Here is a 13,371-nt window from a genome sequence, read left to right on the forward strand (position 1 = left end):
CCAGGGAGACACTGCCACGATATTTTCTGAAATGTCCAGCCTGGGGCCTTTTAGGAATTCAATAAAACCTTGTCAATTAGGAGGAATTAATCATCCACCCCCTGCAAGGCCCCCTTTCCCTCTGCCCCACGCTGTGACACCTACTGGGGAGATCACATATCGGCTTCATAGCCAGGCGGTTGTGGGTTCAAGCCCCAGGGGAATCCTGTTTCCTGGGACTCAGGGAAACTGGCCTCCCCCTGCATTGCCTACCCTGTCCCAGGCCTCAAAGGCGCACACAGAGTAAAATGATCCTGAATCTAGAGGGAGAGGCCCTACGTTGTCTTGGCATCAGACTTAGCCGAGTGACCACAAGTAAGTCACCAAACCTCTCTGATCCAGTTTTTGTGGTTTTGGTTTTGTTTCCTGATACAGTTTTCTCATCCCTAAAGCAGGAGGTGATGGTCCGAATTCAGGCATCCACTCAACAAATATATAGACGACCTCGTGCTGGGCACTGGGGACCCAAGCCAACGCCCACCCTCACGGAGCTCAATCCAGGTGGCAGGTCCGACCAGCTACACACACGAGTGAACAAGAGAAATGTTGAACGCTAGTAAGAGCTATGGAGAAAATAAGGCTGGGGGCGCCTGGGTGGCTCAGTCGGCTGAGCACCTGACTCTTGATTTCGACTCTGGTCATGATCTCACAGTTCGTGGAATCGAGCTCCACGTGGGGCTCTGTGCTGACGGTGCGGAGCCTGCTTGGGATCCTCTCTCCCTCTCTCTCTCTGTCCCTCCCTATTCGCTTGCACACATGTTCTCTCTCTCTCTCTCAAAATAAATATTTAAAAAATTAAAAAAGAGAAAAGAAGGCTGGGGTAGGGAGGTGTGATTTTCAGAAGGAGGTCCAGGACAGGGTGGGATGGGGGGAATGAAGCAAATCCCAGACCCCAGCAGGGAAGAGTGGGCCCCCCAAGCCCCAGAGACAGAGATTTGGCAGTGTCTGGAGATTTGGGGTTGCTGCCCTGGGGGTTGGGTGCTGCTGACCTCCCGCAGCGCAGGGGGCAGCCCTAAAGTGGACAACGCCCGGGCCCTGGACGTCATTAGTCCCGAGGGGAGGAACCCTGCTATGGGGCCGTGGGCCACTGCAAAGCCTTTGGCTCATACTCCAGGTGGAAGCCACGGGAGGGTTTCAAGCAGAGGGAAGACGTGACGTGACTGGGTGGAAAATGGGCTGTATGGGGGAGAGGGATGGCCGAAGTCCCCTGAGATGCCCGCACAAAGACGACGCCACTGATCCCCAACCCTCCTTTACTGGGAGCAGCCGCCGGGTGCTGCTCACGTAGCAGGTAGCAGCCGACAAGCTGGACCAGGGCCTGCCCTCGCTGGGTGTGCATTCCACTCGGGGAGCGGCGGGGACACATGCATGGAGCCACTGCTCTGTGCAGAGTGCAGAAGGCTCCTCCCGTGTCACTTGGGACGCGCTCCAGGGTCCACAGGCTGTGCCTGGCCCCTCTGCGCCCTGCCCGGCCCTGCGCTCCCTCGCACCCTGTCTCCGGGCCTGCGGATGTACCTGGGGTGTGCTCGCCTCCCACCAGCGGTGCCTATGCTCTTCCCTCTGCTTAGATACTCCCCTGCTTTTGTGACCCTTCTCCAACGTCACCGCCTTACCGAGGCTCCCTTGGCCCCCAGCCGCCCTGTCTAAACAGCTGTCACTTCATCCTTCACCTTCTGGCTCCATCCTCTGCTTCTATCCATCCTCCCATCCATCCTTCCTTCCGTCTATTCATTCGTTCAACAAATGCTCAGTGAGTCTTAACTATGTGCCAGCCCCTGTGCTGGGTGCGGGGGCCCCAGGAGGGAATGAGACAGACAGGGCCCCACTCACGCAGGTCCACTGAGGACAGGTGTTATTAGTCACACAAGCACATGCCTGCAGCTGTAAGAAGAGTTATAAAATAAAGGTTCGGGTGCCTTGGGAGTGTACAATGGGAGTGACTGGCACAGGCTGGGGTCAAGGAGGGCTTCCTTGAGGAAGCGGCCGCTGAGCTGAGGTCTGGAAGGCAGTAGGAGGTAAGAGGGTGAAGTGTGGGTGCATTGGTTAGGGGGCTGGGGGTGGGCAGGAGCATGGTGCATGTGGGGACACTGGAGGCCAGTCAGCGTGGAAGAGCTTGGAGAGGTCGGGAGGTGCGTGGGGGGCAGGAAGTGAGGTCCAGAGGTAACCGGGGGCTCAATCATGTGAGGCCTGTGGACCAGGGTAAGGAGGGCCAGGGGGAGGTTTGAGGCAGGGGGAAGTGGGAGATAATTTACATCCTGGGTCCTCTTGCTCTTGGAGAATAATCTGAAAGGGGATGAAGGGGACCTCAGTGAGAAGGGTGCTATGATTGTCCAGGCCAAAGAGGGTAGTGGCCTCAGCCAGGAGGTAGCAGGGGAGATGGAGAGGAAGTGAAACGTCAAATGGACGGCCCCGAGGGTGGAGTGGATGTGAGGCTAAGAGCAAGGGAGGAGTCAAATATTCATTCACCCACTGAGTTGCCCTTTGTTGGGCATTGAGTAGTCCACTGGCCCAAGAGTCCCCTTCTCCATCCATCCATCCATTCATCCACCTATCCATCCATCCATCCATCCACCTGCCCATCCATCCATCCATCTGCCCATCCACCCATCCATCTTTCTATTCTGTGTTTCTCAGCACCTACTGTGTATAAGACTGAGTGTTGAGACCCAGGGACCAGAAAGCCGAGCATTTATCCCACTCTCACTGGGAATCCGGAAGTCTGGTTTCAGTTACAGAATCTTAGCAAGGCTGGAAGGGGCCCGAGAGGTCAGAGGCCAGATGCCATTGCTCCAGGGGCACTGAGGCCAGGAGAAGTGCAGGTCCCCATCCGTCGCCGAGAAGCAGGAGGATGGGCCTTGGAATCAGAGAGCCCCCACACCTCCGACTGCAGCCCTTTCGCGGGTCTCCTGGAAGTCCTTCCTGGGACCCTTCAATCCCTAAGGAGGCCCTGCAGCCATATGGGGAGTAGCCTTCCTGGGCCCACAAGCCCCTCCTTGCAGACATCCTTGTCTTACCCCCCACCCCCCACCCCAATGGCTGCAGGAGGGGCCTGTCTGAGAAAGTGCTTCTGTGCCGCCCAGAGGGCCCCTGGGCTGCTGATTCATGGCTCACAGGAGCTGCCTGTTAAATATGCAGAGCTTGGCTATGGCCTGTGCCTGTCTCTTTAAGGCGGGCTTGGGACTCCCTACCCACCCAGCATTCCCTGAGGAACAGGAACCAGGCAGGCCTGGTGTCTCCTGGGTATAGACCTTGTGACTCCTGTTAAGGCAGCCTGGGGCGGGACCACAGGTCCCTGGGTGGGGCAGGGAGGCACCCCCCAGCTCAGAGGGGCCATCCTTTTCCCAGGATCACATTCCCAGGAAGGAAGGGAGCCTGGATCCCAGATCAGGCAGCTGGATTCCAAAGTTTGGGTCTGTGGCACCTAGGAGGTCCTGAGCAGGGTAACTATTGTTTAGTTTGTCTGAGGCTGAGGGGGTAAACCAGGACGTGTCGGTCACTCTATTATGAGCACTCTATCAAGGCCAAAGCAATCCCCATGCCGATAGCCCTGTGGGGTGGAAAAATTCCTGGGTCCTAGGGGCTGCCCCACCTGGGACAAGTGTGACCTTGGGCAGATCCTCTGGTCTCTATACTCCCTTCTCCTCAGCTATAGTGTGAGGCCATGGCCACTGCTCTGCCCCACTCAGGCCAGTGAGAGATTCCAGGCTGCCCAGACTCGGATGCTTCGTTTGAATCAGTTTCTGTGCACTGGGGTCAGCTGTCCTTGGGGACTTCAGGATTGGCCGATGTGAGGAAGGGGATCCGTGGAATCACCGGGCACAGGGCTTGGCACATAAGAGGTGCTCAGTGCATACTGAATGAATGCATGCGTGCATAAATGAGTGGACAGAAACATTTGTCTGTGCCTCCTCCGTGCACAGAGCTGGCAAAACAGAAGAACCAGACCTATCCCTGACACGAGGAGGTCATCTCGGCGGGGAGGGGAGACAGAAGAAGAGGCGGTGCCCAGAGTGGCCCCGGTTTGACCTTCGGGGTTATACTACTGCCAGCCAGGGGACCTTGGGCAGATCACTTTACTGCTCTGTGTCTCAATATTCCCCACCTGAAAACAGCATTCAAAACGGCATCTTCCTTACAGGTGTTGAAAGAAGTAAACAAGCAAATGCACGTAGCGCCCAGCACCTGCACGATGGTGGTCATTATTATTGCAATCATGATGTGAGGGAGGCAGATGGGGGAGAGGGGAGAGGTTGCCAAGAGGAGGGGGCAGTGGCAAGGGGAGAGCCAGGAACCCAAAAGGGTGACCTTGGGGAAGGCGCCTAGCCTCTGTCTCCAGCTGGCACGGAAGAAGTTGGAAGCAGCCGCTCTCAGGCCTCTGGGGTCTGCTGGTCTGAGTCTGCAGTCTTCAGGAAGCTGAGATCCCTGACTAGGGGGGTGGGGTGGGGGAGGCAGGGCAGGGCGGGGCGGGGGGGGGGCCCTTTCTGGCAGAAGCCCTTCTGCCTTGTCCACACCTCATCAGGGCCGGGGTCGGGTCCAAGGACAAGTCACACGATTCGTCGCTGCCGGGCAGCCTTCAGCCTCGCCACGAGACCACGCTTGGCAGGTGAGGAATCCACAACAGCTAAGGTTCACCAGCTACCTGATGAGCCAGGGTGGGGCAACCATTTGCTGTCCCAGAGCCACCTCTGCCCCGACCGTGTCCCACATAGAGCTCTTTCAGCTCTGTCGCTCTTATCCTCCAGAGGCGGATGGGGAACTGAGGCTCAGGGAAGCCAGTGGGTCACCCAGTTGCCCAGTGAACAGGCAGAGCAGAGAGGCCAGGTCTTAGGCACCCAGTCTCTACCTGCTTCTTCCTGGGCTCCACGGGACCCACGGGGACAGGGACAGATGGCAGGCTTCTCCCCAGGACACAGAGACATTGGGCATTATCATAGCCTACCACCCACGCTAGCTAGCCCACTGCCCTCCAGCTCCTGCGCCTGCTCTGTTCCAGGGTTCCCAGAAGCCCCATGGCCAAGCCCATTCATTGTGCAAAGGCCAAGGTGGCACTGGCTGACTCCCCTCCTCTTGGCCCAGGAGCTGGAACCCGGGGACAAGGCTGATGCTGAAACCGGCCAGGCGAGGGGCCTGCAGCCTGCCACTGTGCTGGGCAGGCAGGGGTCCTGAGCCACTTCTGGGCACCTGCTCGCTCACTCGGCCTCGTTTGCCATAATTATCCAGCCGTCCCCTTCAAATGTATGGCAACCATAGCAACAGACAGATGTTCTGTCCCAGCCACAGTCCACAGTGAGCCAGGAGGCAGCACAAAATTTAACCCCTTCCAGCTCAGGCAGGCAAGGGCAAGAGTGGACTGTGGGCCCAGAGGCCCCAGCCAGACGCTCAACCTCACTGGACCCCTCCCTGTGGGACTAGGTGACTCCTGAGGACCCATTCATCTTAGACAGTCACTTCCCTGTTCGCCCCCTCCCACCCTTTGTACCCGCTTCTCCCTTCTCCCCAGAAATGAAAGAGAGTGGTGAGGGATAGAGGCCCTGTATAAAAGGTTGGGACGGGCCGGCTGTGCCTTGAGGACTAGCTAGCTATGGTGCAGGCTGGAGAACCCTGGACACGGTGTCAGGTGAGCCGAGCTGGGCACCTGCTTTAGTTCTGCCTCTGGTTTGCTGTGTGACCTTGGGCAAGTGACTCGCCTTCTCTGAACCTCAACTCTGCCTCTGTACGATGAAGGGGGTAGGCTCTCATTCCACAAATATTCACTGGTCATCCATTGCACGCCAGGCCCTATGGTAGGCCCCGAGGAGACTCCAGGGAACGCGTGGGGAGTTCACACCCCAATATAGAGATGGAGACACAGACAATAGAAGCAAACAACACATAAGCTGACCGGCATTTTTGTTAAGTGCCGTGAAAGGCCTGAAAGTGCCCCCTGACGGAGGGTAAGAAGTGGCGCAGGCCTGCTTTAGACAGGTGGTCGGGGGAGGATTCTGAGGAGGGGACGCTGGAGCTGAGGCCTGAGGCTACACACGGCCCAGCTGTAAGCACTGGGGGAAGACAGTCCCTGGCAGAGGGACCAGCAAGGGCTAAAGCCTGTGGGGGGAATGAGTGAGACAGGCCTCCACTGTCTGGGAGCAGCAAGGAGCCATGGGGAGGGGAAAGTTGGGGTGCCAGCCGGAGACGGTCCCACAGTGCTTGGCAGGCCCACCTGCCCTGGGGAGGTTCTGAGCGGCGGCCCCCCCGGTCCGACTTCTGCACAGCCTCGAGGCCTTGGCTGTGATGTCTCCCGTCCCAGCCAGTCACCCTTGACTCCAGCGAACTGGGCCTCTCGAGGGGGCAGGGGACAGTGTCTCCAGCCTGCCCGCTCGCTCATTGAGCTTGGCCCCAGAGGTGACTGGGTTGAGCCAATACTTCTTGGCTCCTGACCTAACAGGGCCCCACCTGGGTTAGCTATTAATGAGCAGAGCACAGGTGAGCCCCAGGAGAGTGATCAGGAGGGGCCCCACCTAGGGAGGGGCCCCAAATCCCAGCAGACCTGAGTCCAATCCCACCTCTGCCACCTCCTTGTTTTGTGGCCTTGGGTAAGTCACTTAGCTTCCTCGGGCCTCCACTGACCCTCGTGGGAAAGGGCCTCCCCAGCCCAGTCTCCCTGGTTCACTCAGCTCTGGCCTCACTTGCTGTTTTGTAACACCCCGAGCTCTGCCTGTCTCAGGGCCTTTGCAATTTACTGCTTCCTCAACCTGGAACATTCTTCCTCAGGTTCAGTCTTCACGGCCTGAGTATCTGCTCTTGCTGCCTCCTCACAGAGGCCTCCGGGACCCCCCTGGCTAGCATAGAGTCACCCCAGGGCATCTGGGTGGCTCAGTCGGTTGAGCATCGGCTTCTAGATTTTGGCTCAGGTCACGATCCCGGGGTCGTGGGATCAGGCCCTGCATCAGGCTCTGCACAGGGCCTGGAGATTCTCTCTCTCTCTCTCTCTCTCTCTCTCTCTCTCTCTCTCTCTCTCCCTCCCCCTCCCCCTCTCTCTCTCCCTCCCCCTCTCTCTCTCCCTCTCTCTCCCTCTCCGTGTGCTCCTCTCCTGCATGCACATGCACGCTTTCTCTCTCTCTCTCAAATTAAAAAACATTTTTAAATGAAATAATGTAGAGCAACCCCATCTCTGTCTCTCTATGGCACTTGATGTTCTCCTAAGTGCTTCTAGATGGCACTCCTTCATTCGGCGCCTGGCACTGTCCTAGGTGCTGGGGAGAGAGCAGAGGCAATCCTTGCCTGCCCTTCCCAGAGGGCACATTCTAGTGGGTGACACAGATGAAGATAAAGCAAATGGCTAGAGGGTGGGGAATTTGGGGGGCCTATGGTGGGGGGGGCTCACAGAGACAGCAGCAGAGGAGCAGAGACCTCAAGAAGCAATGGCAGGTGGGAAAGGTGTCAAGGCAGAGGCCCTGAGGAGGTATGTCTTTGTTATCGCTCTGTTCTTGGCGCCCAGCACACAGTAGGTGCTTAACAGACGTCTGGCGTTGCTATCGTGGGGGGCAGTTGGAGGAGCGTGGACCGCTGCCGAGCTCCTGGCCCACGCAGGGCCTGCACACCCAGGCCCTCAGGGAGCACGCTCACCGTCACAGGGTCTGATGGAGCCGGCTGGAGAACCCTCCTGTGGGCACAGGGAGGTGGCGAGAGCCAGCAGGGAAGGGAGAGGCAGGGTGGTGGCTGGGGCTGGTCTCCAGGGGTCTCCCGTGCCATGCAGGGAATGGACATTATCCCGAGGGCCAAGGGCAGCCGTTGAAGGCTAGGGTGGGTGGAGGACATGATTAGATCCAGGCTTTTTAAAGCCCTTCCGGCACCCACTGAGGAGAATGGAAGATCCGAGTGTGCCAGGGGATGGCTGGAGGCAGGGAGACCGTGGGGGAGCAGGAAGGCCTCCAGCAGGCCCAGGCCCAAACGAGCCCCCTGACTGCCCAGCCAGGCCCTGTTCAAGGCTGAGGGGAGGAGGCAGGAGCACATGAACCCAGGACAAACCGGTGCCCTCCTGGGAGAGACTGGCTACAAAGGCGGTAAGTAAAAATACATGTATGCGGGACTGTTCTAAGTGCTAAGGGGAGAGAACGAAAATGGGGAAGGAGACAGGAAGTGGCAGGTCGAAACTGTGGATAGGGCGCCAGCAAAGGCCTCCCCAGAAGGAGACTTCTGTGTGCCTGAATGCTGCTGGGGAAGGACATTCCGGGAAGCAAACCCCCTAACGCAGGAGCTGGAGTGGAGGCACCTGGGGAGGAAGAGGGAGACAGCCAGAGGGGGTGCGGAGCTTGCGGGGCCTAAGGATGTTTATAAGGAGCCAGGCTTCTCTGAGGGCCCGCCACCCGCCAGGCAGCAAGCCCCGCAGGCCATGTGGGGCTCTCCTCGGAGCAGGGTCCCTCTGGCTGCCACGTGGAGAATAGACTGCAGGCAGCAGGGCAGAAGCGGGGCCGTGGGAGGCTGGGGAGGCTGCTGGCGGAGGGAAGAGCCGGATGGAGGCTGATCCAGGGGGAGGTGAGGGACTGGCGAGGAGCGCTGGAAACGGAGGTGAATCGAGAGGTTGGCGCCAGCAGGACCTGCTGGTGCTGCCCGGGCGGGATGAGACACACACGCACACGCACACGCACACACACACACATGCACACGCACACGGAGCCAGAGCCCGAGTCCGAGAGGGAGGAGTTCAGGACGTCAGCCAGCGTTTTGGCGTGGGCCGTGGGAAGACCGGAGTTGCCATTCACTGGGATGAGGAAGGTCGCGGGTGGAACAGGTCAACGTGCAAATATCAGATCAGATGGGAGCCAAGTAAACTGGGGAGGCCGGGAGGAGCAGGGGGCTCCAGGGAGACGTCCAGGTTGGCGGTCTCGGAGAGGCGGTCGCCCGCAGAGAAGCCATTTTCATTTTTTTTTTTTTTTACTTCTTGTATTCTATTATTTATTTATTTATTTATTTTAATATAATTTATTGTCGAATTGGCTAACATGCAGTGTGTACAGTGTGCTCTTGGTGTTGGGGGTGGATTCCCGTGGAGAAGCCGTCTTTAAAGTCAGCCAGGGAGGAAGGTAGTTGGAAGACACTGGATGGGGGGGGGGGCAACCCTCAGAGGTGGGGGTGAGAGGGCAGAGGAAGCCGAAAAGGGGCTGAGAAGGGGCAGCCAAGGGAGCAGGAGGCAAACCAGAACATTCTGACAGCCAGCAAGGAAGGCGTCGAAGGAGGGTTAACTGCATCAGATGCTGCTGGTGGGTCAAGGGCAATGAGAGATAGCACGGGTTTGGCAATGCGGAGGTCCTTGGTCTCCTGAGAGGGGAGGCGATAGGCTGAGGGGCGCTGGTTCAAGGGAGGAGAGGGGGCCGCAAGGAAAGACTCACTTTCCTGTGCAGGGTGGGAGAGAGACGGGACAGCAGGGGAGGGATTGCGGGCTCCGGGAGAAAACCCAGCGGTGTGTGTGTGTGTGTTGCTCGGGTTGAGCAGGCAGACGGGGAAATGCTGGCGGGTTCTAAGAGGGGAGATTTGCTAGAGCGATGTCTCAGGGAAGACAGAGGGAAGGGGTCCCTGAATCATCCCCGCCCCCTCCACCCTAGGAGGAGAGCAGTGCTACCATTTCTGCTTTACAGAATCGGAAACCGCAGCCCAGAGAGGTCGGTTCTCCTGGCCCAGGTCACACAGCCAGGAGTGATGGCGGATCCCCACTACTCTGCCCTACACTTCATAGGCGGGGCTGTTGTCCTAGTTGACAGGTTCAGCCCAGAGAGGTTCAGGCACTAGTCACAGCTCACAGAGCAGGTTAGGAGGTGGATTTGACTAGATGTTGAGGGAGGGGCAGTAGGAGGTGTTAGGAGTGACTCAGGTACCCAGAGCAGTTGTCCGGGGACTTCTCCCTGGGCTGGGAACCGGGAGAGGAGCAGGTTTTCAGAAGAGCTCAGTCTGGGATGTGCATGAGTTTCCCCGTGTACAAAATGGGGCACGGAGCTGACCTCACCAAGTCACTGAGACTCAAATGAGTAAATACAGGTAAAGCCCTTGGACTAGGGCTCAGCACCCAATAAATGTCATGTAGTGTGTTTGTGATCATTAGTCTGAGTCTGTCCGGTTGGCTGCACAGGGCAGCTTCCACCCAGAAACGTGTACCAGCAGCTGGCTCGTGGGTGAGCTTGGCAGGACGAGAGGATAATGGGAAACTCGGGGCCACAAAGACCCTTCGGAGTCCCTCCAGGAGAAGCCTTGGCCCTGAGTTAGTCCCTGGATTTGAAGGCTCGGCCTTCAAGGGACCTCAAGAGCCCCTAAGAAGCTCCAAGGATAGGGGTGCCTGGGTGGCTCACTCCGTTAAGCGTCTGACTTCAGCTCAGGTCATGATCTCATGGTTTGTGAGTTTGAGCCCCACATCGGGCTCTGTGCTGACAGCTCAGAGCCTGGAACCTGCTTCAGATTCTGTCTCCCTCTCTCTCTGCCCTTCCCCCACTTGTGCTCTCTCTCTGTCTCTCTCTGTCTCTCTCTCTCTCTCTCAGAAAAAGTGAATAAACATTTAAAAACAATTTTTTTAAAGAGGCTCCAAGGATAGAGCCTCTGGGGGAAAGAGCTTTCACTTCTTGAAGCCTGAGGTCTTCATCCAGAGGATGAGTAACCTGACTCTCACTTTGAGGAGACGCGGTAACTGTAAGATGTGCTGACTGAGTCCTGGGACCAAAATTCAGGACTGGGAACTCTACCTGCTCTGCTCTAATTTGCCGTGTGACCTTGGACAAGTAACCTAACCTCTCTGGGCTTTATCTATAAAACCGGGGTGATGGAAGTGTTCCTGCAGACTGATGACCCCATCATTATTTAGAGCTTCTTGATTTCATTAGTAGGCAAGTCCAAAACTTTATCTGGGGAGCTTCTTAGCTTTGAAGGCCTGCTTCTCATCAAAGCAGGACAGGGGCTAGAGCAAGGAGAATGCAAGGCCTCCTGGGTCCGAAAGATCCCACTTTGGGGCAGCCCTGCCCCAGGAACACTCTGAGGTGTCTGGGGTGGCATCTCGGGTGGTCTGGGTTTCATTGATCCAGGACAAAGAAGCTCTGGCATATTTTCCAAGTGTCCCCATTTTATGGATGAGTAAACTGAGGCTCGGAGGAAACATAACTCACCTACCCTCAGAGCCTTCCTCTTGCCACAACTCCAGGCCACCCCAAGGAGCTGGTACTCAGGGTCCAGCTATCAGACCCTCAAGGGCATAAATAAGCCTCCGCTCTGGTTCCCCCAGTCAGTCTCAATCTGTGGCATCTCCCACATGTCGGGCCTCGTACTGGGCACTGGGGACACTTAGAGGACTCAGATAGCGTCCTCACCTAGAAAAGACGGGCGTCCTCTGGTGGGAAAGACACATGCAAACAGAAACACAGAGAAGTTAAAGAGAAGGAGAGATTCATTCTGACCCAAGGATCTGGGGAGGCTTCCTGGAGGAGGAGGCACCAAGATGGTTCTGGAACACCAACAGTAACTGTTACCATCTTTTGAGCAACAGCCTCCCGCTTCAGGGCATGGTCTTGCCGCACCTTTCCAGGTCCCGTTACCTCAGTCCCATTTTAGAGAAGAGAAGAGTGAGGGTCAGAGAGCCGACGTGACAGGCCCAAGGTCACGTGGCTTGTGAGAGGTGCCTGAGCCCATTCCGGAGACGCACCCTCCCTGGGCTGAGGAGGCAGGGAAAGACTCCTTGCCCCGACAGCCTCAACCCAGGAGGCCCAGGTCTTCCCCTGGCCGAGTGTCCCCAGCACCCAGTTTCACTTCCCAAAACACAGACCTATTTTGGATCCTGCTGACTTCCTTTCTCACTCATGGCCGTTCAGGCTCCGAGGACTGGGCAACCGTAGAATGGACCCGGTGCCCCCGGGCCTTTCCCAATGCCCCTCTTACACCACCGCGCTGGAGCCTTCTCCCTACCGGGCGCCCTGGCTCCTCGGGGAGGGCATTGACCGCAGGGGGCTGGCAGGAGCCGCTCCCCCCACCCCCCACCAAGCCCCAAGCCCGCTCCCTCCAGGCCCCCGGCTCAGCCTGAGCTGTCGGGGTCCAAGTCCCAGCCCCACTGTGTCCGGACCCTGCGGCCTCAGGCAGATCATTGCCTTCCCCGAACCCCCCGTTTCCTCCTCCGTGCTAGGAAATTGAGGCAGCCCCCCATCTCGGTAGAACCGAGCGACAGTCCGCCTAATTTAGCAGTTGTTGTGGCCCAGACACCACCCTCGGCACCGGTGATTCCAAGACCCTCGCCCTGGGGAAGCGGAAGCCCTTCTGGGGGGTGAGGTGGTCAGGGGCGGAGACTGAGCAACGGGATAGGCCAAGTACGTGGTGTCTTAGAAAGCAAGGTGAATTGGGGCGCCTGGGTGGTGTAGTTGGTTGGGTGTGGTGGTTTCCGCTGGTTACCGAAACTGACAATGGTCAGTTACCGCACTGACCATGCGGAGCCTGCTTGGGATTCTCTCTCTCTCCCTCTCTCTCTGCCCCTCCCCCACTCGTGCTCTCGCTTTCCCTCTCTCAAAAGTAAATAACTAAGAATTTTAAAGAGCCAGGTGAGTTACCGAGAAAACGAAGGTGAGAAAGGGATGTCTGTGTGTTGGGAGGAGGGGTGTCATTTTATTTTTTTTAACTTTTATTTATTTATTTTATTTGAGAGAGAGAGAGTGTGAGCGGGGGAGAGGGGCAGAGGGAGAGAGAGAGAGAGAGAGAGAGAGAGAGAGAGAGAATCGTAAGCAGGCTCCATGCTGAGCGTGGAGCCTGACTCGGGGCTCGATCCCACCACCCCGGGATCATGACCTGAGCCTAAATCAAGAGTCGGCTCAACCGACTGAGCCTCCCAGGTGCCACAGGAGTTGTCATTTTAAGTAGGGCGGAAGGAGACCTCCCGAGAAGGTGACATCTGATGGCCTGGGGGAGTGACAGAGCTGGCTGTCCTGCAGAACCCCGGGAAGGGCATTCCAGGCAGAGGGCACAGCACGTGCAAATACCTGAGGCACGAATACCACCTCGGCGAGGAGGAGAGAGCGCTGCAGCAGAGGAGAGAGGGTGAGAGCCTTTGGAGCAGGGGAGGGATGGTTTGCTTCCCGCTGCCTTTGGAAGGTACACAGAGGTACACTGTGGGCCAGTGTGGGGGCAGGAAAAGGTGGGGGTAGCCATCCTGGTGGGGCTGGGGGTGGCAGTAGGGCCGGGAGAAGCGGTCAGATTCTGGTTCTGTTTTGAAGGTGGAGCCAAAGGGATTTGCTGCCGGGTCAGGTGGCAGTGAGAGAGAGGGGAGGGGGGAGGGTAAAGGTGACTCCAAGTTTTCTGGCTGAGCAGTGGGAAGAACGGAGTTGGGGTGTGCTAAAG

The sequence above is a fragment of the Acinonyx jubatus genome, chromosome A3 (genome assembly GCF_027475565.1).
Source record: "Acinonyx jubatus isolate Ajub_Pintada_27869175 chromosome A3, VMU_Ajub_asm_v1.0, whole genome shotgun sequence".
NCBI classification, from domain to species: Eukaryota; Metazoa; Chordata; class Mammalia; order Carnivora; family Felidae; genus Acinonyx; species Acinonyx jubatus.